At 37.3% G+C, this 25,459-nt stretch overlaps 1 protein-coding gene and 1 long non-coding RNA gene across 47 annotated transcripts in view; one reads left to right on the plus strand and one right to left on the minus strand.

The window, feature by feature from the left end:
- Positions 1 to 35: 35 nt before the first annotated feature.
- LOC145547175 (uncharacterized) lies at positions 36 to 18,661 on the minus strand. Its single transcript, XR_014083623.1, has 5 exons — positions 18,581 to 18,661; positions 18,392 to 18,487; positions 17,245 to 17,386; positions 5,446 to 5,539; positions 36 to 1,308 (listed from the first exon to the last, which is right to left on the minus strand). It is a non-coding gene; the product is annotated as an uncharacterized LOC145547175 (long non-coding RNA).
- The window catches only part of LOC145547098 (uncharacterized), a 745,699-nt gene continuing 720,292 nt past the window's right edge, over positions 53 to 25,459 (plus strand). For 24 of the 46 annotated variants that reach the window (XR_014083562.1, XR_014083555.1, XR_014083536.1 and 21 more), the window contains exon 1: positions 53 to 888. The gene's annotated coding sequence lies outside the window, so the exon portion shown is untranslated. Of the gene's footprint in view, positions 889 to 2,845; positions 3,022 to 22,644; positions 24,082 to 25,459 lie in introns of those variants that run through there. The other 22 variants (XR_014083532.1, XR_014083596.1, XR_014083531.1 and 19 more) reach the window with 3 other exon arrangements.

A 25,459-nucleotide genomic window follows, 5' to 3' on the forward strand; every position in this document is an offset into this window, starting at 1 on the left:
ATTAGCAGCGGGATGAGCCGCTCAAGCGCTTGACGTGCGGTGTGGAGGTGCTGGGCTTGGTGGGCTGGCTGTCCCCACGGCAGGCACGCCCACCATGGCCAGGCCATGGCCAGTGCTGAGCGTCCAGACCCCGCGCTCCACCTGGGCACCGCATACTTCGTCAGCACGCCATCTTCTTGCGGACGGACAACAGCCTGAGTGTTCATGACGAGGACAGTGAGGAGATGAGAACTTCAGAATTCTCAGACTCATGCATCCTCCAGAATGGGCACCAGCCAAGGGCAGGGCCTGGTGACAGCTACCCTGAGGCTGCCGAAACATTCCAGTCATCATAGGCCTCCAGACCTCCCCAGGTGAACCTCGCCAGCCATTCACGCCTGCCTTTTGAGTATCCAAGTTCTCTGCGGACAGCTCAGCTCCAGCTCTGTTGCCCTCATCACTTGACGTCCTGCAGGGGATGATGGGATCCGCAGCCTGAGCCCCGGTGAGGCCAGGGCGACCTGGACTCCTCGTCCAAGTGAGAGTTCTCAGCCACGGTCATTGCAGAGCTCCAGCTGTTGGGCAGTAACAGCAGCGAGAGCAAGGACAGTCAGCCTTCGGTGATAACACCTCTGCGTACAGCCACCAGCCTTGATTCAAGCCCGCTGTGCCCTTCACCATCACCTGGATTTAATTTAGCTTGGCCGATTTAATTGCCTTTTGCCTGTGCCCAAAGGAACAGAAGTGTCTGTGTTTTGAAAGCTTTCCCTGTAACAAGGGAAGTAAATGGGCAGAAGAGTTGAATCTTGGCCTTCTTAATCCGTGATGCACTTACTCCACTGTAGATGGTCTTCAGAAACTAGTGTCCGGTGGTCTTGGAGATAATTTTCCGACATCCTGCACTTTAAGGTAGGCCTCACAACCTTGACATTTAGCTTTTAAAAATTACCACCTCTCCCATAACTATCTCACTGCTTGCATCCCTTCTCTTGGCTCTCCTTATGCACAGTCACCCACTGGCCTTATGCAAGGCTTCTGCCAAGAGCTCTCAGTCCACCTCCCTCCTTCCCAAGCGCACACACACACAGATGTAGGCCTGTAAGTCCGGGTTCTACCAGAGCTCTCTGGACGTTACTAAAGGCCCCTCTCCCTGTCTCCACAGGATTAGTATGAAAAGGTAGGGTGGGGTTGCCAAGACAAGTGTCCCAGTTACCCGACATACTTGTTTCGCCTTTCTCTCCCTTCTTTCCATCCCCTGCAGTATTTCGAATGGAAGTGCTGGGTTCAGGCTTTTGGGCTTTCCCTTCTTGTAGTTCTGACAGCTAATCCCTGTGGTAGTAAACATAATACCCAAGTGAAAGTGCATTTTTTTTCTCTTTACTTAAAAAAAAAAAAAAAATATATATATATATATATATGATCTAAATCTTCCAGACTAAAGAAATTTAGAATGCCTCTACCTTCCATCCCTTAACACGGCCTGTTTTCAGGGAGGCGTATAGGTAGAAAGGAGATACTGCTCTATTTTATCTCCCCACTGCTGCACATATACCTGTGTATACCCTCACTATTGTTTTTTTTTTTTTTTTTAGTAAATTGAGAGGTCCTGTCTAGTGTACTATTGCTTTAGATGAACATTTTTGTGAAGGCGGTGCAAATTTCATATGATTTTTCAAAAGTGTAGTATATTAGACTTCAGAAATGAGAACAGCGTGTTTATAACTATTTTACTATTTATATATAAAATGTATTTTGATGAATAAGGGGTAACTTAGAATTAGGCATGTAGAGACATGTAAGGACATCCTATAACACGCTATGTGAGACTTAGGGAATTGCTGTAGAAATGTCTCACACATCTGGAGAGTAATGAATTCATTTCCTCAGGGGTTTTTCTCTGTTGTAAATTGTGACAAAGCAACAACTGACAAGCTTTGTAAATGCCTGAATTGTTTACATTATCTCAAACCAAATTTTACTATAAGCTACTACTCTGGAGTTTGGATTAAATGGAAATGCAGTAAAGAAAAAAGTCCAGATGGATTAAAGATGCATATACCAATCTGAAGGAGGGAGTTCTAAGTGGACAAAATGCCCTTCCTCAAGACTAATCAGAGAGGAACACTAATCTACTTTATATAAAAATAAAAAAAACACCTGGGTTTTCTACTTGCCTGACTGGTAGGAATAAAATAAAACACATAAGGGTAGATATATATAAAAAAATATATATATATATATATTTAGATCTCTATATAGATATATGTAAAATATCATGAGAAAAGAAAATTGACTCTAATTTCTGCCTCCACAGTATATTCAGAACACAACTAATCATCAATATAATTAAAAAGATAAATTGGGACATGCAATGCATTTGAGATCAAGAGGCTAGGAAATATTTAGTGAACAGTGAAAGCGAAGTCCCTCAGTCATGTCCAACTCTTTGCGACCCCATGGACTGTAGCCCACCAGGCTCCTCCACCCATGGGATTCTCTAGGCAAGAATACTGGAGTGGGTTGCCATTTCCTTCTCCAGGAGATCTTCCCGACTCAGGGATAGAACCTGGGTCTCCCGCATTGTAGGCAGACGCTTTGCCATCTGAGACACCAGGGAAGTCATAATTGATACAATAGAGGAATTATGAAGTGTGTACATCTTTGAAAAAATAATCATTATTTTGGTAATATTTTGTTTATATTTGACAATGTTACATTTAATAAGATAACAAGAGTCGCTAACATGAGGCAAGGCCCGTCTAGTCAAGGCTATGGTTTTCCCAGTATTCATGTATGGATGTGAGAGTTGGACTATAAAGAAAGCTGAGCCCAGAAGAATTGATGCTTTTGCACTGTGGTGTTGCAGAAGACTCTTGAGAGACACTTGGACTACAAGGAGATCCAACTTGTCCATCCTAAAGGAGATCAGTCCTGGGTGTTCATTGGAAGGACTGATGTTGAAGCTGAAACTCCAATACTTTGGCTACTTGATGCGAAGAACTGACTCATTTGAAAAGACCCTGATCCTGAGAAAGATTGAAGGTAGGAGAAGGGGACGACAGAGGATGAGATGGTTGGATGGCAACACCAACTCAATGGACATAAGTCTGAGTAAATTCCGGGAGTTGGTGATGGACAGGGAGGCCTGGGGTGCTGCAATTCATGGGGTCGAAAAGAGTCAGACATGACTGAGCGACTGGACTGAACTGAATTAGAAATTAATTACTTTAGACAGGCTGATATGTCACAAAAGCATTGCACATTTTCTCCAAGTCTAGATTAGAAGTGGAAAGATTTATTCTGGGAAAACTTTTGAGGTAGTAGAAGGGATGTTGATGCAAAAGTTTGAATCAAAAGTGACTTTGCAGAATTCAAATCTTCAAGGCACAAAGTTGCATTAAGAACAAACTAGATGAATTAATACACTTACTTAAAATAAATGGAACAATAGCTAAATGGTATTCCTTCAATAGCCAAAAGAGTTCTTGAAGTGCAATAGGAACCAATTCCAACAAGGCATTACCTATTGATTCTACACACCCATGTATTAGTTCAAGCTGGTATAGAGAAATGATTAGTAAGTCACAATCTTTAGAGTGCATGTATGTGGCCTAAATGCAAGATATGACCCAAAATTTAGTTTTAGTGTGGAAGATTGAAAATCACCCTTTGTGTTTTATTTCTTAAATATTTTTCAGTGTTAATATTTTAGTCCTTTAAAATCACTGTTAATTTTTATATTGATATTATTTTCACTACTAAAGTATATCATCAGATTTTGAATATGCATTTTCATCTGGAGAATCAATAATAATATTTTTAATTTAAATGAAATAAACAAAAGGAACCCAACATTTTTTTCCCTCTAAATTGATCCTTATGTAAGTCAGGCTTGGTTCTTTTAGGCTGGTTCTTTACAACCCTGATTTCTAATTCTAATAACTTATTTTCTGGGTGATATAACCAGTGACAAGATACCATTTCCCACATGAGACCTTCCTTTTGAGATGTTTCATATTACAAAGGGTCCACATGTAGGGGGAAAACTTTAAGAAGACCTTGTATGTCTACAAGGACAGAGGCAAGTAATATTAATACGTTAAAACAGTACAATTGCAGGAATAGACCAGCAATGTCTAGATTCATGGTAGAGACACAATAGAGAATGATATGGATTGTGGAATGATATGGAATAATGTGGGTTATTAAAAGTCTCAATTGTTGCCATACTGGTATGTGATCAAAATCATAATTTTGTGTATAATTATACAATATTTTAAATATTTAAAAATAATATTATTTAATTTTTGGATATTTGGATAATTGAAAATATTTGGATAGTTGCAATTAAATATCCAAACACAAAGAACAACCAAAAACATATACATTTGGCCAAACAAAAATATTTTAAAACTGAATTCAACATTCTATCAGACAGATGCAGACAGATGCTTGCACCAGACACATACTTTTAGTATCATCTGCTCTATGGGCATAGAAGATACTATTTTTTGAACATTGCTGTTATTTTTACACTAAAATTCTCAGCATTTAATTTGTATCAGAGCTGCCTGGATAAGTTTGTAGGGTACAATGAAAGATGCCCAGTTAAACTTGAATTTCATATAAACAGTGCATTTTTTTTAGTATAAGTATGTCCCAAATATCACATTGGACATACTAAAAATTAATCATTTTTTAATCTGAAATTCCATTCAGCTGTGTATACTGTACATTCATTTTCTAAATTTGGCAATTGTACACCTGGGGGGGTTTGTTAAAACCTGGGTTGCTGACCCCATTTTAAGAATTTCTGATCCAGCAGGTCTGGAATAGGTGCTGAGAGTTTGCATTTCTCACAAATTTCCTAGGGGATATTGATACTGTCGGTTCCGGAAAAATACTTGGAGAACCATTGCCTTAAAATAATGCTGAGTCCATTTTTTTAAAAAACTGACTTAAAGTTATTTACATCTTACCTTTTAATGAAACATTTTCTTATTATTTAAAATATGTAGAGATTTTTTGATTTTCCTAATGACTCAAAGTTAGTTGTGAATCTATATTTATGATTTCATTTTATTTTAGACTCAAGATCACCTGCTCTCATGCTTCCAAAAGTATCTGCTAGGATCTTTGCCCAGTACCTTGGTTTCCCCAGGCATCTTAATGCTTGACTATAAAGTTTTAGTAGCTGAATTTAGCCTGAAAAGAGAATGAGTTTCTTGGGACACTAAAGTATGACATCTGCTATCCTGCACCATCATCTTTTTTCCCCTATAAAATGTAAATAAGATATGCTAGCTATGTTTAAAGGGGCAGTAATACTCTTACATATATGAAGCATGATTATATTAATTTGGCTAAACATGAATCAAAAACTTTTCAGGAGCTTTTCAAAATTCCATCTTTAAAATGCAACTTGCAAACTATATGTTACCCTTATCTTTCTAACTATGTACACACTTTTTTCATAAACTGCGTTGATTTTGACAACCTCACGTCTTCTCTAACCAGGTGTTTTTGCTGGCATCCATTTGGCTGAGGCCATTTTTAGTCCCTGGAAGGAGGGTAGGAAGAATATTAGACTCTTTTGGCACAGGAAGTCTACATATTATCATAACTATTGAAATGTTGTTTTGTTGCTTGTTGGCCCCAACTTCTTGTCATCCCTCTCATCTAGATCCTTTCTTATAAGGAAGTTCTGGCCTGTGTAATGACTCTTTTTGTTCTGATCCTCTAGGGTATGACTCTTTGCTTCTGTTTCTTAGTCCATGTAAACATCTGTCTTTTCTCCTCTGCCAATCCCCACAGCTGGAGTCATTTTGTCACTACCTGTAGCACATCTCAGGCCTTCATAACATGGCCCAGAACCAAAGTACTGTCTCTGAGCCGCAAGCCTCATGACCTGTCGCTGAGCCCGTCACCTCACCTCCACCTGTATGCAAAACCTCTGAACTGCATAGCTGCTAGACTGCTCCTTTATGCTATGTCAATATGCATGCCCACCTCCTGAAAGGTGCAGTCCCTGTGCAACAAGAATAACCCTGAGTACTCCTGATACTACTCCATATTGCCTTGATTTTGTCCTTTTCTTGTATTATTCCCCAACAACAGGAGGACACACTTCATGGTATGGGTCCTGCATGTAAAACAACATACTGTACTCAAGGAAATAACATATTTAGGAGTGCAAAAGCAAATTGTTTCCTTTCATTATACACAATGTTTAAACACAAAGAACTAGAAATGACTAACCATAATATATTTTGACCTATTCTGTTATATAGTTATGAATTAAATGGGGCTAATCCCTATGGCAGTGGGCTTCCCAGGTGGCACAGTGTAAAGAATTCACCTGCCAATGCAGGAGAGGCAAGAGACATGGATTCATTCCCTCGGTCAGTAAGATCCCCTAGAGGAGGAAATGGCAACCTATTCCAGTATTCTTGCCTGGAGAATCCCATGGACAGAGGAGCCTGGAGTCTCAAAGAGTCGCACACAACTGAGTGAGTGAGCACCACCACCACCACCAATCTCTATGGTGGGTGCTATGAGAAGCTTTTTTGAGTTTAGTATCTACTTTTGTAGAATTTTCAAGAAAGGTCATTGAGAATATTCTAACTAGGCCCACAAAAAACATGTTTTTGCTTATAATAAAGACGCTGCTAGACAGCAGGAACAAATAAATTACTCACCAAAAGCATTTGTGCCTTAGGTGTCAGGCACATAGCAAACTCTAGAGAAAAGATATTATAATGAATTACTCAGATTTTATTCAATTCTGGTGACCATAGTTTAGCCCAAACAACAAAGTTGCTCTAAGAAATGATGCAAGGGACTCCATAAAGTGTTGCCTCAGTATGGCTTCATAGTGACAGTTGGTAACATTAACCACATACAGTTTCCTTCCACATCTGAATCCTCGTTGAATCTGGAATTATTTTGCTTATTACCAATTATTTCTACTTTATATCCTAATGGTACTTTTTATGACATCTTTATGACTTTCTCCCAAGTAAGCTGTTAGCTCTTGAGCATAAAAGCCAGGAGTTGTTTATTCTTGTGCCCTCTGTATCTAGCAAAATGCTTGAACATATGATGGATACTCTAGAAATGATGAATGACTGCTGCTGCTGCTGCTAAGTCGCTTCAGTCGTGTCCGATGCTGTGCGACCCCATAGACGGCAGCTCACCAGGCTCCGCCGTCCCTGGGATTCTCCAGGCAAGAATACTGGAGTGGGTTGCCATTTCCTTCTCCAGTGCGTGAAAGGGAAAACTGAAAGTGAAGTCGCTCAGTCATGTCTGACTCTTAGCGACCCCATGGGCTGTAGCCTACCAGGCTCCTCCGTCCATGGGATTTTCCAGGCAAGAGTACTGGAGTGTGGTGCCATTGCCCTCTCCGATGAATGACTAATGTGACCCTAATTCCAGTACCCACATTTTCATTCTTTTTGTCCAAAGATCATTCTGTCAACTGGACAAATGGCTGAATTCCTAAATTATGAGTGCTTTGTTATGGTCTTGTCAAATGTCTCAGTTCCTTTTGTCCCAGGTTCCTACCTTGCTCTCCTTTCTCCTCCAAGAAATTAGAGATTTGGCATCCCAGTCCTTAAAATTACTATGAAACAACTGATGCAGCACTTAATATGCTTCTACATTCCTTTACACAGGAATATATACCTCTATATCCCTTTATGTATGTGAATGTGTTCACACAAGTTTGTCATTGTGGCACTGGCATCAGTTGACCTCCACTATGTACCAGTCTTTCTTAGATATCATATTCATTTATTACAGCTACCATAACCAAATAACACTGATGGGAGGCCTAAGCAACAGTAATACACTGTCTCGTAGGTCTGGAAGCTAAAAGTCCACCAACAAAGTGGTGCAAGATTGGTTCCTTCTGAGAGCTGTGGAGGAGAATCTGTTCCATGCTTATATCCTACCTCTGACAGTTTGCTGGCAATCTCTGGTCTTCCTTGGCTTGTAAAAGACTGAAGGTATTTTCTGCCTTCATCTGCCTTTCTATAAGGACATCAGTCATTGGCGTAGTGGCCCTTTCTACTCCAGTATGGCCTCAGCTTAATTTCATTATGTCTGTAACAACCCTAGTAGGATCACATTCTGAGGTACTGGGGGTTAGGACTCCAACTTGAATCATAGGGGAACATAATTCAACCCATAGAAAGTGTTATATATACTTTATCTTATTTAATCCTCACAACAAACCCCATAAGGTTAATATGTTTATCTCCATTAGATAAAAATTGCCTGTGGGTTATATCTAACCAGAATTTTCAGGTGACATTGCTATGCCTGTGTTTGGAAAATGTATTTATCTTATTCAGAGCATCATAAAATCAGCTTCCTCAGTAGAACTCCTGTCTGACTGTGAAATACAGCTATGAACTCTTTTAATGTTTTTCTTTGTTATTTGTCTTCTTGGCTGTACAGTTGCTTTGTGTACAGTTATGTGGGAAACTCGGTGACAAGATATATGAGATATAGGAAGTTTTCATACAAAATCATGCAAGCTGATCTCTACCTTTACTTCTAGCTTCCTTTCTCTCGTTTGAAGATATTTTTCACTTTTCATAAAGCCAGGTTCAAAGTACTGAATTATTTTACAAGTAATATCATTGTTGATCTTATATTTGAATTTAAAAAATCAATAAGTTTATATTTTAAGGCGTATATGTTATTGATTTTTAATATCCCTAGTCACAAGGTCAGATTTAATGACAAGTTTGTTCAAGTAGTGTTTGTTTGAGAACATAAAAAACGTATCATACCTATCTTGTTGTTTTTTCATGACTGAACTCTGTAATCTTTTGTAAATATATCCTACTTCAATTTTTATTTGCTTCTTTATTTAATATTGAGAACATATGGAGCCAATATACAGTAAGCAAAGACCTAGTGAAGCAGAGTTTTATTACAGAGCATGAGATTTTTATCTTTAACTGCTCAGGTTAATAATTATAGCTTACAGACAAGAAGCCATTGGAAAGGAGCATTGTATATCAAGAAATGTTCCTCATGAACTACTCTAGAAGATGTTCTGCTCACAGATAGGAGTAATTGAAACCCTCTCCAACACAGAATAGAAGATTACAAGCACAGCACGTTCACAGACTAAGTCAGTCACACTCGAAACCCTGAAGAATTTCATCATCATTAATTTGTGTAACAGAAATTAGGTTTAGAAATAGAAGAGCCAAGAACAAATCTACGTGGCTGAGAAAGAAATTATCAGTGAACTAAAATAAAAAAAAAACTGCAGACAAAAGGACTATCATAATAAAAGATGATCGTTCCAACAGAGAGCAATAATAGCACTTCCTAGAAGATTTTTCTCATCTTCCAGCAGCAGAATCAACATGTGGGAATAAGAGGGACAGAGAAACCACACAATTCACTTGTAGCTGAGGAAATGATGACTAAAGACAGAACCATACTAACTCTTTTTTTTTAATTTGAGGTATATATTGTATTTAAAATAACTATTAGTGAACTATGTGCTTTTTTCTTTCTAGAATGTGGTAGTATTAGCTTTTCTTTAGCTAACTTTTTGTTGTTGTTGTTTTCTCACAAATGAGTAAAAAGGGAAGCATCTAAACTGGATTGGGATAATTTTTTCTAGTAATTTCTCAGGTAAGCATGGCTTTCTCTGATTGCTCCTTTTTTTCCCCTTTATTTCCAAATTAAACTATTTCCATGTTTAAATATTATCCTCCTTATTATTCTTTTTTCATATTTAATTTATTTTCATATAAACTCACACATAAATTTCTACAATAGCCCTTTAGCTGGGCTTCTGGTTTCTTGTGTCCTTCTCCTTCATCTATTTAATACAGTAAGTTGTGTGTTGTCTTAAGTCAAGGCGTGAGGAAGTAAGGGTAGAAGTGAAATAAGATATTCAAAAACCCAAGTAGCTATCATACATTCAGAAATCATGGAGAATTTGAACAGTGTCCTTTGTCTTTCAAAATATACAGCAGTGAAATCCTCACTGCAGTTTCAGAGCAGCGATGGGCACCACTCCCTGTCAACCTCTGTTATTTTCTGACTTACCAACTTCATCTGTTGATCCACACAGTCAGTTAAGGGATAGTTATTGAGCACCAACTGTATGCTATGGTGACTAGCAAATATGGGACCCCTACTCTCATAGAATTTATTCAGTTCTGTTAAGTCACTCAGTCATGTCTGACTCTTTGTGACCCCATGGACTGTAGCACGCCAGGCCTCCCTGTCCATCATCAGCTCCCAGGGTTTACTCAAACTCATGTCCATTGAGTCGGTGATGCCATCCAACCATCTCATCCTCTGTCATCCCCTTCTCCTCCTACCTTCAATCTTTCCCAGCATCAGGGTCTTTTTAAATGAGTCAGTTCTTTGCATTAGGTAGCCAAAGTATTGGAGTTTCAACTTCAGCATCAATCCTTCCAATGAGTATTCAGGACTGATTTCCTTTAGGATGGACTGCTTGGATCTCCTTGCAGTCCAAGGGACTCTCAAGAGTCCAACACCACAGTTCAAAAGCATCAATTCTTTAGTGCTCAGCTTTCTTTATACTCCAACTCTCACATCCATACATGACTACTGGAAAAACCATAGTTTTGACTAGATGGACCTTTGTTGGCAAAGTAATGTCTCTGCTTTTTAATATGCTGTCTAGTTTGGTCATGTATTTTCTTCCAAGGAGCAAGCATCTTTTAATTTCAAGGCTTCAGTCACCATCTGCAGTGATTTTGGAGCCAAAAAAAAAAAAAAAGTCTGTCACTGTTTCCACTGTCTCCCCATCTATTTGCCAGAAATTGATGGGACCAGATGTTATGATCTTAGTTTTCTGAATGTTGAGTTTTAAGCCAACTTTTTCACTCTCTTCTTTCTCTTTCATCAAGAGGCTCTTTAGTTCTTCACTTTCTGCCATAAGTGTGGTATCATATCATATCTAAAGTTATTGATATTTCTCCCAGCAATCTTGATTCCAGCTTGTGCTTCACTCAGTCCAGCATTTCTCATGATGTACTCTGCATATAAGTTAAATGATCAGGGTGACAATATACAGCCTTGATGTACTCCTTTCCCGATTTGCAACCAGTCTGTTGTTCCATGTATAGAATTTATAAGCTGACTCAAAACATAGTAAATTGGAAAATATCTTTATATCATGTTTTAATATTTTTATAAATGCTATAATGGGAATTTATTATAGACTCTTAAGAGCTCATGTGTTAAGAGTATCTAGTTCACATTTGGAGACAAAAATAGACTTTCCAGAGGTGTGATACTTAAGCTAAGACCCAAAGCATTACTGGGGATATTCAGGCACTTGAGAGAAGGCAAAAGGGTGTCCTCTTTTCTGGCCCTTTCTAATTGGGGAGAAAGGGTGTACAAACACAGAGGGAACAAAGAGTACGGCACAATCTGAAATGAGGTTCTTGGGATGAAGTGCAGAGTATGCTAGGGAGGGAGTTGTGGCAGGGCTAAAGCCAGAAAGATAAGCAGGGCCAGATTATGAAGTTGTGCACATTCATTTCCTAATATTCTTGTGTTCTGAAAGTATGTTACACAGGCTCCTTGCCAGTTGGCTTCCAGGTAAGTTAAGTGATTGAAGGTGCAGTAGTGCAGAGCAGGAGACGAGAAGTCAGAGTGGTCTTCTCTCTCTTTTTCTGAAGAGGATGCATCTTCTTCATGATTCCTGCATTCACCAGACCCTCCTCATCCATAGTCCCAACTCCTGTCAAAAAGTTCCTGCAGAATTTCCGTCTTCTTTTAGTAATTCTTGACTCGGACGGTATTACTTGATCTCTTTGTTCATGCCACTGTAGAGTGGTAGTGGTTTCCTGCTGTTGCCAGTTTCTACCTGTCTCAATATCGCCTATATTTCTTTTTGTTTCCCTCAACTCTTTTGTAATTGTTTATTGTATTCACTGTCCTTTTTTTAATTAACTTGGGTGAATTCTGTTTTCCTGATTGGAACCTGACTGATAAAATGGCCTTACAGGCCACATTATGTTAAATAAGAGTTATTTAGAAGGGATGGCAATATATATATATAGAACTTGAATGATCACTCTGTCTGATATGTAAAGAATCAATAGATGGACAAAACTTATGATAGAAAAATACTTTAAAGTCTCCTGTTAAAATCTGGGCAAGAAGAGATGACCTGGATTATAAAACCTGCAATACATGGAGTCATGCGGGTGGATTCCAGCCATAGGAGGTGAGCTCCAGTTCCTGATCAATTCTATGAGGTGTGAGAAATAAAGAGATTTAGGGGTGATTCCCAAGTTTCCCATCAGAACATGCAGATGAATGGTAATGCTGTTCACTGAGATGCAAACACAGAGGAGCAGGCTGGAGGAGAGTGAGTGATGAATTCAGTGCAGGGATGCTGAGTTGTGTTTATGAGATACAGTGGAGCTGTGCAGTGCTACTAGATATGCCAGGCTGGAGCTCAGGAGAAAAGTCTGTCCTGAAGACATAAACAATGTAAAGTGTAATCGAATCCATAGGAATAGACAGTATTGCTTGGGGAGTTTAGAGAGGTGGATCTTAAGCTTAATAAGGTTACAGAATTCGTAGACACTTTCCCCCAAATTAACGCATGTAAGCACATACTGCTGTAAACAAAAAGAGCAGGTCAGGAGAAAATCCTCCAAACACCAATTTATGGAGGCTGGGCTGAGAAGGCTCAGTCAACATTTCTCTGTCTCCATTTTTTATGCAAATGTCCATTTTTAACTCACTCAAACTGCCCATCTTTCCACCTCTCAGGTGTTTTGCTGAGGTTCTGTTTACAGCCTGGGACAAAGACCACTGGTAGACTTCTGAAGTCCTTTACTTGGTATAGAGGTATCTTAGCCATACTTCCTTTCCCAAGAGAGGACCCTATTCCCATCCTTGCTTCTGGTGGTAGTTATATCCCTTGACTACTTCTTATCCATGAACAGTGAATAGAAATGATATGGGCCATTCCTGGCCAAGACTTTTAAGAAAACTTTTTGGTTCCTCCAATGTCTTATCAATCCCTCCTGATGGTACAGATGGTAATTCTTATCTGTGACTTGGGGACAACAAAGTCACAGAGTAGAAACAGTCCTACTCTCAGGATCCCTGTGTGAAGAGAGTTCCCACTAGCTAGGGACACTCATTTAGGATTGTCACAGGAGTAAGATACAACTTCCATTGGTTTAGACTTATATTTGTTTCTGTCTTTTATAGACCTTTAGCCCACACTAACTAATATACTATGTTATCCCTGATTTTTTTAAAAATTTTTTCTTCATTCCAACCATTCTTGCTCTGTATGTCTTGAATCTAACACTCCTCAAGAGAATCCAGTTGGCTTTGTATTCATAGATTACCATCTGATCAAGTATTCATTCTAGCACAGATTTTCCTGACAATCGCCTGGTCCTTCTTATGTTCATCTATAGGTGACTGCCTTAAGGTTAGTCACAAATGCTTGGAATTGATTCTGGCTATGATAACAGGGTCAAATGCCACTGCACATGAAATAGTGTATAAACTACTCTTTCTGGCCACTTTCCTAGGAAAAAGAATAGCCATCTGTCCCCTGTTTTCTGGAATAAAGTCCCAACTTATGCTTCTTTTTTATAGTATAATCATTAAGACTACTCCCCTTTTACTCTTGAAAGTGTCACAGCTTGGAATATAAATTACATGAGTTCCCTATTCAAAAGAGGCACGCCTCGTTACAGATATTTCTCCAGTGCTAAACAGATAACTATGTTTAAACTCCATTTTTATGTGCAATACTGATATTCAAATATTTCAGATTTAAAACACTTCAGTATTTCTTGAATTTGGTCCCCTCATTTATCTAACCTCATTTTTTAATGCTGTCTAATAGATTCACTCCTTGTCACCTAGCCAATCATCTTATCCTCTTCTTTGGACCTTGGATGTTTAACCTATCCAACATCTATTTTCCTTTTTCTAGTAATAGCGCCCGCCTCTTTTCTTGGGCAAACATTTATCAATGTGTTTGGTCAGATGGTGAGCCTCTATCCTCAACTACAGGTAATACTGATCAGAGCCTCACATTACCTTGGCCATTCAGATCCAGTGAATCTTGGACCTATGACCTAAGCAGCATAATTAATCAGTAATATGACCTAATATATTACTCAGTAATATGGCCTAAGCAGCATAATAACTCAGTAATAATTACTCCTAAGACTTATGCTAGAATAACAAAGAAGGAGCAGTTCCCTCTCTGAGAGGAGGGAAAAGAGAGACTCCAGACAATCATATCTAAATACAAATCAGAACAATCCTGCTTCCATACTATCCATGGAGACTTTCAGTAGTGAGCTAATATATTCATTCCTTTGAAACTTAAAAGAGAGTCATAATATATATTCTCTAACTTGTTTCTTTGTGCCTTTTCTCCTGCTCTTTCCTCAAATTAAGGAATCTTCCATTTAATGCTTTTGCCAATCCAGTTTCTTTACTTTGAGATTAGGAAAAAGCATTCATCTGTCTTCAGAGATCCTTTCCTGAATAACTTCACACCACTATACTCAGTCATTTAATCTGAAAACACCTGCCTTTGCATACAGGTTTAGGTTGAAAGGCAACAGATGCTTGTTATTGCATAGAAACTGGAGCACTGCTATTAGGGGGAGGTTAGTAGCATTCGGTCATGTACAACATCCTTTCTAATGAATTGCAACAACTGAACTAATCACTATACCACCGGTGTATATCAGAACTCTTTTGTTTGAACATAACAGAAACTCAACTTGAAACAAGTTAATTAAGGAAGAATCCACTGGCTCCTGTAGCTGGGAAATGATGGTAGTTATTTCAGCGAGGGCTGGAAACAGGGATTCAAACCAGAGCTTGTTCTCTTTTTTTCCCATCTCTTAGCTCTCTTTCCTCATGTTTGCTTAATGCTGCAAATAGACCCTGCAAATGATGAGGAACATGGCTGCAATCATCCTTCAATTTTGCAACCCTAGCCATCAAATGCAGTATTTCAAGCTAATAGTGAAGTAAAAGTTCAAGGGAATATTCTGATTGGCTAGATTTGCGCTTGGATACATCCATGAGACAATTCCTGAGGCAAAGAGTATGGAGTTTCTCTCATTAGCGGGGCCTCTGCTAGCCCATATGGCTCCATAGCCTTTGTACAAATGAGCAAATGACTTCCCTACTAGGTAGAGGTAGCCCTGCAGGTGAACAGCTTGGCAAACAGATGGAGCCTTTATGAGAACTAGAGAAAGGTGACCTTTCTTCGGGCATACACACCCCATGCCAAAGTACACAGCTTGGGAAGAGAAACATGGCTAAATGTCAGGCCCCACTTACTGCCTTGGCCAGACGTCCTTAGATACAACAAACTGTATAAGAAGACTACGCTCATTGGTCATTGTGGATCATCATTTGTTGGAGCCAGGGAATGAGGTGGAAGTGAAATAAAAGCAGGGAAAAGTCACTGTGACTGCAGGATCCAGGTCCAGTCATATATATATAGAAGGAGTGGCTCCTCAAAGACTAAATATTAAAAAGAAAACATACCACTAATATATAACATGTCAACTTTTTAATAATGTAGTAAATGGAAAGTAGAAGTTACAGCACTATCTAATAGCTCATAAGAGAAAACTGGAAGTTGTTTTTCAAAATATATAAAATGCAGATAGGCAACTTTTAAAAAATTTTTTTCACTTTTTTTCTTTTTTCCTTTAACAAGTAAAATTAACTAACTTAATTTACAAATAACCATATTGAATTCTTATTTTCAAACATAGTGTGAGAAATTAACTGCAATGTACCATAACAGCCCTTCCCTGCTACTTGCTTTGTTTTTTGCTTTGAAATAGTCAGTGTGAAGCCTACTACTAGGTTTATTACTTAACTAAAAGATGAGTTCCTAATGCTTGCTCTATCAAAGAGACCTCCTCCCCTAACCTTAATTAATTTATGTTAAAGTCTGGCCCTTTCAAAATCCCTTTGTATGGAAGCTGTTATTTTCTATATCCATATTGCAATAATAAGTACTTTGCCAACTGTAATATCTCCCATATTCAATTGTGTGTCTTTCACTTGTCAAGCAGGTTGATGTTAAGTTTGCCCTCAAGGAGAAAATCAGATTCTCCTTGTGTTTCACTAGCTATTTTGTCTTGTTTTCCTTCTTTGGATATGCCATTACTCATCACCTCTTTCCCCTCTATTGTTCTTTCAGAGGCAGAGTTCTTAGAGGGCTCCATATTTTTGTCATTGCATTTTTCTGAATTTTTGAAATTTTTATGAACACCACAGGAAAAAATATTCTAATACAGCTGCATGTTGATTTCCTCAGAATACAGATGTTTTACACTTATTTTTTTTCAATTGGATTATTTGCAGCTCTCTACCTTGTTTACAGTATATGCGATGTATAACATCTCAGATCCTGTTTTCTGTTTATTTTTTGGTTATGTGACCTCTGAAATGAAGGAAGATACATAACAAACTTGATAAATATTAAATGAACTCTATATTAATTCTGTAAGTTAAAATTCTTTCATAAAAATTACATGGATTTCATTTGCAAAACAGTAGATCTGAAAGAGGAAACAATTTTTCTCTGTTCAGAAAATGTGTCTGCAGCCATGAAATTAAAAAACGCTTACTCCTTGGAAGGAAAGTTATGACCAACCTAAACAGCACATTAAAAAGCAGAGACATTACTTTGCCAACAAAGGTCCATGTAGTCAAGGCTCTGGTTCTTCCAGTAGTCATGTATGGATGTGAGAGTTGGACTATAAAGAAAGCTGAGCACTAAAGAATTGATGCTTTTGAACTGTGGTGTTGCAGAAGACTCTTGAGAGTCCCTTGGACTGCAAGGAGATCCAAGCAGTCCATCCTTAAGGAAATCAGTCCTGAACATTCATTGGAAGGACTGATGTTGAAGCTGAAACTCCAATACTTTGGCTACCTGATGCGAATAACTGACTCATTTGAAAAGACCCTGATGCTGGGAAAGATTGAACGCAGGAGGAGAAGGGGACGACAGAGGATGAGATGGTTGGATGGCATCACCGTCTCGATGGACGTGAGTTTAAGTAAACCCCAGGAGCTGGTGATCGACAGGGAGGCCTGGCGTGCTGCAGTCCATGGGTCACAGAGTCAGACACAACTGAGCGACTGAACTGAACTGAGAAAATATGAATGTGTGCATGCTAAGCCTCTTCAGTCATGTCCAACTCTAAGAACCCATGGACAGTAACCTACCAGGTTCCTCTGTCCATGGGATTCTCCAGGCGAGAATACTGGAGTGGGTTAACATTTCCTCCTCCAGGGGATCTTCCTGGGATTGAACCGGCATCTTTTTGTCTCCTGCATTAGTAGGCAAGTGTTTTACCACCAGCACCACCTGGGAAGTCAGAAAATATGAATAAAATAACGTAAAAATGGAAATAAGAATTGTAAAACGGACAAAATTTTTTATTGTCTGTATGTTGCCTGCCAAAGAAAACACTTTATTTGAATGTCTATAAAGGTGATTTACCAGATTCACACCTGACTATATCATGGTGTGTTAACTATTGTGAGTGGTAATGCAGAGTGCAGAAATAACCGTTTAAGTATCTGTGCCATAGAAAATAGCAAAAGAGCTCCAGGAAGCTTTTGGAGAGACATTAATAAAATGAGGGGGAAAGCTCTGAAAGAGGCAAGGAATAGACTACCAAACCATTTGCCTAAAATATTTATTAGAGCCAGAACTGTATATGTTAAAATGAAGATAAGATAAGTAATTGTACATTTTCAGTTATCCAGATGTCATTGTGAGAAGTGTGATTTAGGGACACACACAATAAAAGTATCAAACAATGCCATTGCTTAATGTTCATATAGGCAGGGATTTTCATTCTAATTTTAATTCCTTATATAAAATCAATTTTTAAAAAGCATTCAAGAATGTTTGATGATCTGTTTAAGAATTTTTAGAACTTGTACTCTTAGCTTTTATTTTTCTATCCTAGTTAGTTATAATTCCACTCAGGCATTACCTCCCATTTATAATATGGTTTTATAACTATTTCGTGGCTTCAACATCATTGTGAGGTGTATCCAAGTATTAACTGTGTCTGTTGTGGATGCTCTTCTGTTTGTCTCTCTTCTATGTTCCTAAAATAGGACCAATTCATGCTAGTTCATCTATTTTAAACCTATCATCTTCCCTACTTACAACATTTTGTAAAAGCCTTGATAATACTTTTTGGCCACAATTTAAAATAATGAATTGCAACATTTAAGCAATCTGTTGATTGTAAGGCAAGATACAATTGATTGGTTTCATCTATTGATTGTAACTCCAGCTAGATTAGATTTTACAAATCAATAATCATTCTAAAATACAAAGAAAAATTAAACATACCATGTGTGAGAAGGTCAAGAGTAGCACGTAGACCACAGAAATAAATAGAACAGAGTCTCAGATTCCTCCTTAGCTGTTATTAAAATCCTGTTATCTCTAGAAAGTAAAACATATGGTTAATTATAGCCTCTGAATTTTGTATGTTAAAGTTTAGTTTAACTAATTTTTCTCAGATTTGCTATAAATTACCAGTGGACAATGATTGGCTTGACTGTAACTCAGGTGTGCTTGGCTTTGATCCCAGACCATCTTGAGTTAGTCAAAGAGACTGAAACAGAGTCATAGAAGGTCATGATTGTGACGAGGATAGGGGAAATTCCAGAAAGAACGGGGCTATTGTTATAGTTCTGGAAAAACTGAGGCATTAGAATAAAAAATATAATTATTGCATGCATTATAAGCTATATAAATTATAATTTTATGCATTCACATACATATAAACATATAAACAAGAATAAAATAAAAGAAATATAAATATATAAACTTATTATAATAAAAGGATATCATAATAGTAAATGGCTACACAGTAGGATTTAAAATGTATGAAGTTTTAGAGATTTTAAAATAGCCCACAAAGGCACAATACATCACACTTACTAAAACAAGAAGCTAAAATTAAAATTTCAGCTGCGATGCTGAGATAAGATAGATATCTTGTACTTAATGAGTTATAGGATATACCAAAATACTTAATCAAAAGAAATATCCAAGGACTAAGGACTAATCTGGATATAGCCCAGATTAATAGGGAAGTTGGAGTGAGATTTGGAAAGGATATGGTGAAGAGAGGTGCTTTTACATCGTTCTCAGCTACAAAGGAAGGGTGACTAAAGTAGCCAGATAAAATACAGGATACCCAGTTAAGTGGAGGACTTACTCTTAGCCTCAGACATTTGGAACAACCCCAGTGGGACCACCCAGAAGTTATGCCCACCCTGGAGACTTAGAATATGTGCCCGACACAGGTTAAGAAAGCCAGAGTGATGTTAGCAGCAGAATGGTGGCCTGCTCTTTTTCAGAAGAAGAAAAGACCATAAGAATTGTCCATTTAAAAAAATGGGCCACAGGAAAATGATTGCAAGAATGAATCCCTCCTGATTCCTGCCCAAGAAACTGTGTAACAGTGGGTAACTAGAAGGCTAGGAGTGAAGGAGTGGGGAATAGGAGGATGAGAGGACTGAGGAGACATCCGGAGCAGGACAGATATAGGACAAATTGTGTGGTCCACTCAGGCGTTGTCCAGAGAATCCCAATAACCATTCTTGGAGCTTTCCAGGAAAGCAACTTGAAGACCAGGATTGATTTTTAACCTATGTCACGCTGAAAGACTATAAAGATTATCTTATCACTGTTCCAGTTAACAGGAATTTTCTGTATTCCATTTTCCCCAAATCTAACCCCCAAAAGACTAAAAGCATGAAGTAAAATTATGAATGGAATAAAGGGGGAAAGCCAATCATACCCCTTCATTAAAAAATAAACAAAACAAAGCTCTACTTACTACTCAGCAATATTGGTGGAGAAGGGAAGAGTGGCGGGGGCTTGTGGGGAGAAGTAACCAGAAACTTTACTTTTCAGTGAGTTATGAAGATTTTAGCTATTGCACTGGGCATTTATAATGAAATTATTAAAAGGGTTTCTGTGGAATAAAGTTACCATATGGTTTTTTAAGTTAACAACCAGGAAAGTTTTCTATGGATAAATGTTGAAAGGACAATGCGAGTTCATAAAGTTGCATTGATTATATTTCTTTAGCCATGGTTTTTCAACCCACCTGTAACGTGTGTTTACTGTATTTCAGAATGAAATTATAAAAGTCTTATGAAAGATTTGTTTAAAATAGCATAAAGATTTAACATTTTGGTGACTTGTTGTTTAGTCCCTAAGTCATGCCCAACTCTTTTTGACCCCATTGCCTGCAGCATGACAGGCTCCTCTGTCCTCCACTATCTCCTAGAGTTTGCTCAAATTCATGTCCACTGAGTCAGTGATACTATCTAACCATCTCATCCTCTGCTGCCCCCTTCTCCTTTGGCCATCAGTCTTTCCCAGCATCATGGGTTTTTCTAATCAGTATACTCTTGGCATCAAAAGTATTGGAGCTTCAGCTATATCATCAGCCCTTCCAATGGGTATTCAGGGTTATTTCCTTTAGGACTGACTGATTTGATCTCCTTGGAGTCCAAAGGACTCTCGATATTCTCCTCCAGTACCACATTCAAAAACATAAATTCTTTGGTGCTTAGCCTTTACGGTCCAACTCTCACATCCATGTATGACTGCTGAAAAAACCATAGCTTTGAGTATATGGGCCTTTGTTGGCAAAGTGATGTCTCTACTTTTTAACACACTGTCTAGGTTTGTCATAGCTTTCCTTCCAAGGAGCAAGTGTCTTTTAATTTAATGGCTGCAGTGACTTTGAAGCCCAAGAAAATAAAGTCTGTTTCCACTTTTTCCATTGCTTCCACTTTTTCCCCTTCTGTTTGCCATGAATTAATGGGACCAAATGCCATGGTCTCAGTTGTTTTTTTTTTTTTTTTTTAAATACTGAGTTTTTTAATGTTGAGTTAAAATAGCATAAGGATTTAATATTTTGGTAACTTACTTTATCAAAATACCCATATAAGAAAATTGTCATTTTCTTTAATTTTTAATTTTTATAACACAAATTTCATCTTATTTTTAGGTTGGATAAATTTTGATAAAGGATGGTAACAAGCACTCTTTTGTTGGGGAATTGGCTATAGAACTTTTATCCTATTAGGTGTCTAGGAAATATTTTCTTCAGTTATAGTAAAAACTGATGAAATCATAATCAGAGGAACAGAATGTTTAAAATAAATTGCACACTGTTCACACTGATAAGTCTGCCACTATTTCTTAAGGAATTAATTTTCCAATGGCAGACTCTTTGGAAGGTGCTTTGGGTGTCTCTCGCTGATATACATATTTCTATTCACCATCTCCTCTGCTTCTCTGTGCTATGATACAGCCATTTTCAGATAGTCAGCTCATCTCAGACTTGATATATAGCTCAAAAATACAGTTAAGAAAGGTAGGTTGTTTTATGGTGGCAGAGGGATGCTTTATTGCATAGGACTCTTAACAGTTTGGTGGAAAATGCAGGTTCAGAAAGGAAATTCAGTGGAATTTAAATGCATTATTAGGTTTTACATCATTTTAGTTCACTTGATAAATCAGTGCAGTTTGCAAACGGGTACTATATCTAAATGGGAAAACATTTGTTAAGCAAACCAAAAGGGAGCCAGAAAAACAGTGTGCTTGGAGTTAATAATTTATTAACTGAAAATATATAAAATTATTGTGTGATATGGGCTTTTTGAAGTATTATAGTCAGAACTTAATTATGCATATATTTAAATTTATCTTAAACATATTAATAAAAGTTAGAAAAATAATGTTTTAAATTGGTAAAGTCCCCTGGAATCTTCTTATAAATATACTAAAATTATGGGTCAGATATTCAAATTAATCACTTTAATAAATGCTTAAAGAATGTGAGTCTTTAATGCTCAATGATTCCTGCATTCCTTTATTCTCATTCCTGAGTGAAGATGAATTTGAGCCACCATTAATCACACATGAAACAGGAAACATTTAGATTTGGTATTTTTTAAGTTAGTAGAACTATCCTTTTTAATGTCCACACACAGTGCAAACAACTACTACTCTATTTTCTATCATGTCCAACTGAGGTGCCACTGTCAAAGTGATGTCAGTATTTGTTGTAGTATGTATATCATAAGCAATCCCCCTGCCTTCTCCATAGACACACATACTTTAAATCCTGCATTGTACAGTCTTATCTATCCCTTGACATGAGGTTAAGTCTAGTTTTTCCAGACAGCAGTCTTCCCAATGGGGCTGTTTCAACCCCAAGTTTAGAATTGCAGAAATGAAATTAAAAAAGATATCTTTTGCTGGCTAAGCCTCCTCTGTGATATGTTTTTGGCCTGGATTTCATTGTATATTATATAATTATAACAATTATACAGTAGCGAATTAAACTTAAGAATGCAATTTATATAAGAATATGGAAATATAACATCTCTATTTAAAAAATGTCATGGGCAATTTTTTTACTATTGTCAAGTGACTAAATTTAATCTAAGACATGGTGTATCTGTTCCAAGAATCTTATAAAGATTTAGAGGAAAAAATTTTAATGTCCTTAGAGACTGATATGATATTAAGCTTGTAGTAGCATTGTTTCCTCCTATTTGTCTTCTCAGAAAATAATACTAAATCCTTTGGATGCAAAAAATGAGAAGAAATTATCTACTTGTTTTATCTACAGGTGAGAACTCAAAATGCCTCTCCTGTGGTAGAGCCTCAGAGAGCTCTCTTTCTGTGAGAGGAACCTTCTGGTTTATAGAATAGTAAGTAGGGCATATATGTGAAGGTAGCAAATTATGATTAGCTTTAAAGAAAAGGTAGAATAGTTGAGTCATTATTTTCCAGTTTCTAACTGCTTGGCACACAGTATTCATGTTGAAGGCTAAAAGGATTCATCAATTGATCAAATATTGAAATTAACAGCAATGATTTTATTTTCTTCTCAAATGTGTGAATTAGTGCCTCTACTTAATTCAACAGGTATTTCACAATCTTAATAAAATATTTTTGAGCTTCAGGTCTCCTCTAAAATTAAAAATGTAGCCTTATTGTTCTAGAATGTGTTTTCTTTCTACAATCATAGGATAGAAACATGACTAAACTGGTAAATATTTATTAGTCTAACACTCTTATTTTATAAATAAGTTATGTGAGATAAGTGAGAATTCATGGCTAGATGTTAGAAATATGTATATTTTCTTCAGCTTATATTTTATATTATGATAGTGAAAGATAAAATGTCATTTTTTCACTATTGATTTACCACCAGTACAGCAACTATCTCTGGAGAACATGTCTGCCATTTATCCTTTGTTTTTAATTCTTCATAATACCAAGAATGCATTCTACTTAAATGTTTCTAGATACAAGGACATTTGATTGCTCACCCAATTTAAGTGAATAATAATAATGTGATAACATGAGGATTTTTTTTATCAGCTTGGGCAGTACTCATTTGTGACATTGGGAAATCTTTCTCATTTCTCTCTGCCTCAGATTAACTAAATCATGTTATTAACTGTCATAATATTTAATATTTTCTGAATGATGAAATAAATTGAAGACAACACAAACAGGTAGAAAGATATACTGTGTTCTTAAATTGGGAGAATCAATATTGTTAAAATGTCCATACTACCCAAAGCAATCTACAGACTCAGTGCAATCTCTATCAAATTACCAGTTGCATTTTTCATAGAACTAGAACAAAAAAAATTTAAATTTGTGTGGAAGCACATAAGACCCTGAATAGCCAAAATAATCTTTAGAAAGAAAAATAGAGCTAGCAGAATCATGCTTCCTGACTTCAGACTGTACTACAAAGCTACAGTAATCAAAACATTATGATGCTGGCACAAAAACAGATCATAGAATAGGATAGAAAGGCCAGAAATACACCAACACACTTATAGTCAATTAATCTACAACAAAGGAGGTAAGAATATACAATAAATGAAAGACAGTCTCTTCAATAAGTGGTCCTGGGAAAACTGGACAGTTTCTTGTAAAAGAATGAAATTAGAACATTCTCTAACACCATATACAAAAATAAACTCAAAATGAATTAAAGACTTAAACATAAGACCATATACTCTAAAACACCCTGGAAAAACACAGGAGGAACACTCTGACATAAATCACAGCAATAATTTTTTTTTTTTTTGGATCCATCTCCAAGAGTAATGGAAATAAAAAACAAACATAAACGAATTGGACCTAATTAAACTTAAAAGCTTTTGCGTAGTAAAGGAAACCATAAACAAAACAGAAGGATAACCTTCAGACTGGGAGGAAATATTTATAAATATATTTTGTCACTGCCTTCTGACCTGAAAAGTTTCTGCATAAAAATCAGCTGATAGCCTCATGGAGGTTCTGTTGTATTTGAGTCTTTGTTTTTCTTGTGCTTCTTTTACAATTCACTCTTTATGTTTAACTTTTGCCTTTTTAATTATGATATGTCTTGATGTGGGTCTGTTTGGGGTCATCTTGTTTAGGACCTTCTATGGTTCCTGTACTTGGACATCTGTTTCCCTCCTCAGGCTAGGGAAATTTTTAGCCATAATTTCATTAAATACATTTTTGACCTCTTTCTCTTTGTATTTCTCTTCTCCTTCTGAGACTTCTATAAGGCAAATGTTGGTATGCTTGCTGTTATCCCAAAAGATAATTGTAAACCATTTTCATTTGTTTGAAATTTTTTCTTTTTACTGTTCTGGTTGCCCAGTTTCCATTATTCTGTCTTTGAGATCAGTTATGCATTCTTCTATATTGTTTAGGCTGCTATTGATTCCTTCTCCTGTGTGTTATTTCAGTTATGGCTGGTTCTTTTTTTATATTTTCTAGTTTCTTATAAAAATGCTCACGGTATACATCTATTCTTTTCCTTGATTCAATTAACATTCATATTACTAATGCTTTGAATTCTTTATATAATCTGTTTCAGTTTCATTAACTGTTTTTTTAAGAGGTTTTCTTAGGTCTTTCAATTGAGACAAGTTCCTGTCTTCCCATTTTGCTTATCTTTGTCTTTATTAAATTAGGTCAATTACCTGTGGCAGTCTCAAAGTGATGTTCATACATAGGCACATCCCTATACAGTCGTGTGTGCCTAGTGGCTTTGGTGGGAGAGCTGAATTTGATGAGAACACAAGTCATGTCTTTTACTCAGAATGTGCTGGCAACTATTACCTTGGTAGGAGATGGGGCTAGAGAAAGAGGGGCTACAGCTGGAGGTGTGAGGCAGGGTCAGGTCTCAACTACTAGAGCAGAAGCCCTGAGGGTTGGGTCCAAGGTGGCTTGGGTCCTTTTAAGTGCATGCTGTTCCCCCTCCCAGCAGAAGACCCTCAGTCCCAAAGAGGGCCGGGGCTGGAGTGAGAGAGGCTAGAAACATCATTTGGTTTAGGTCAGGGTACAGGGTGTGACAGTCAG

The sequence above is a fragment of the Giraffa tippelskirchi genome, chromosome 1, assembly GCF_054371585.1.
Source record: "Giraffa tippelskirchi isolate mGirTip1 chromosome 1, T2T-mGirTip1v1.2.pri, whole genome shotgun sequence".
NCBI lineage: Eukaryota > Metazoa > Chordata > Mammalia > Artiodactyla > Giraffidae > Giraffa > Giraffa tippelskirchi.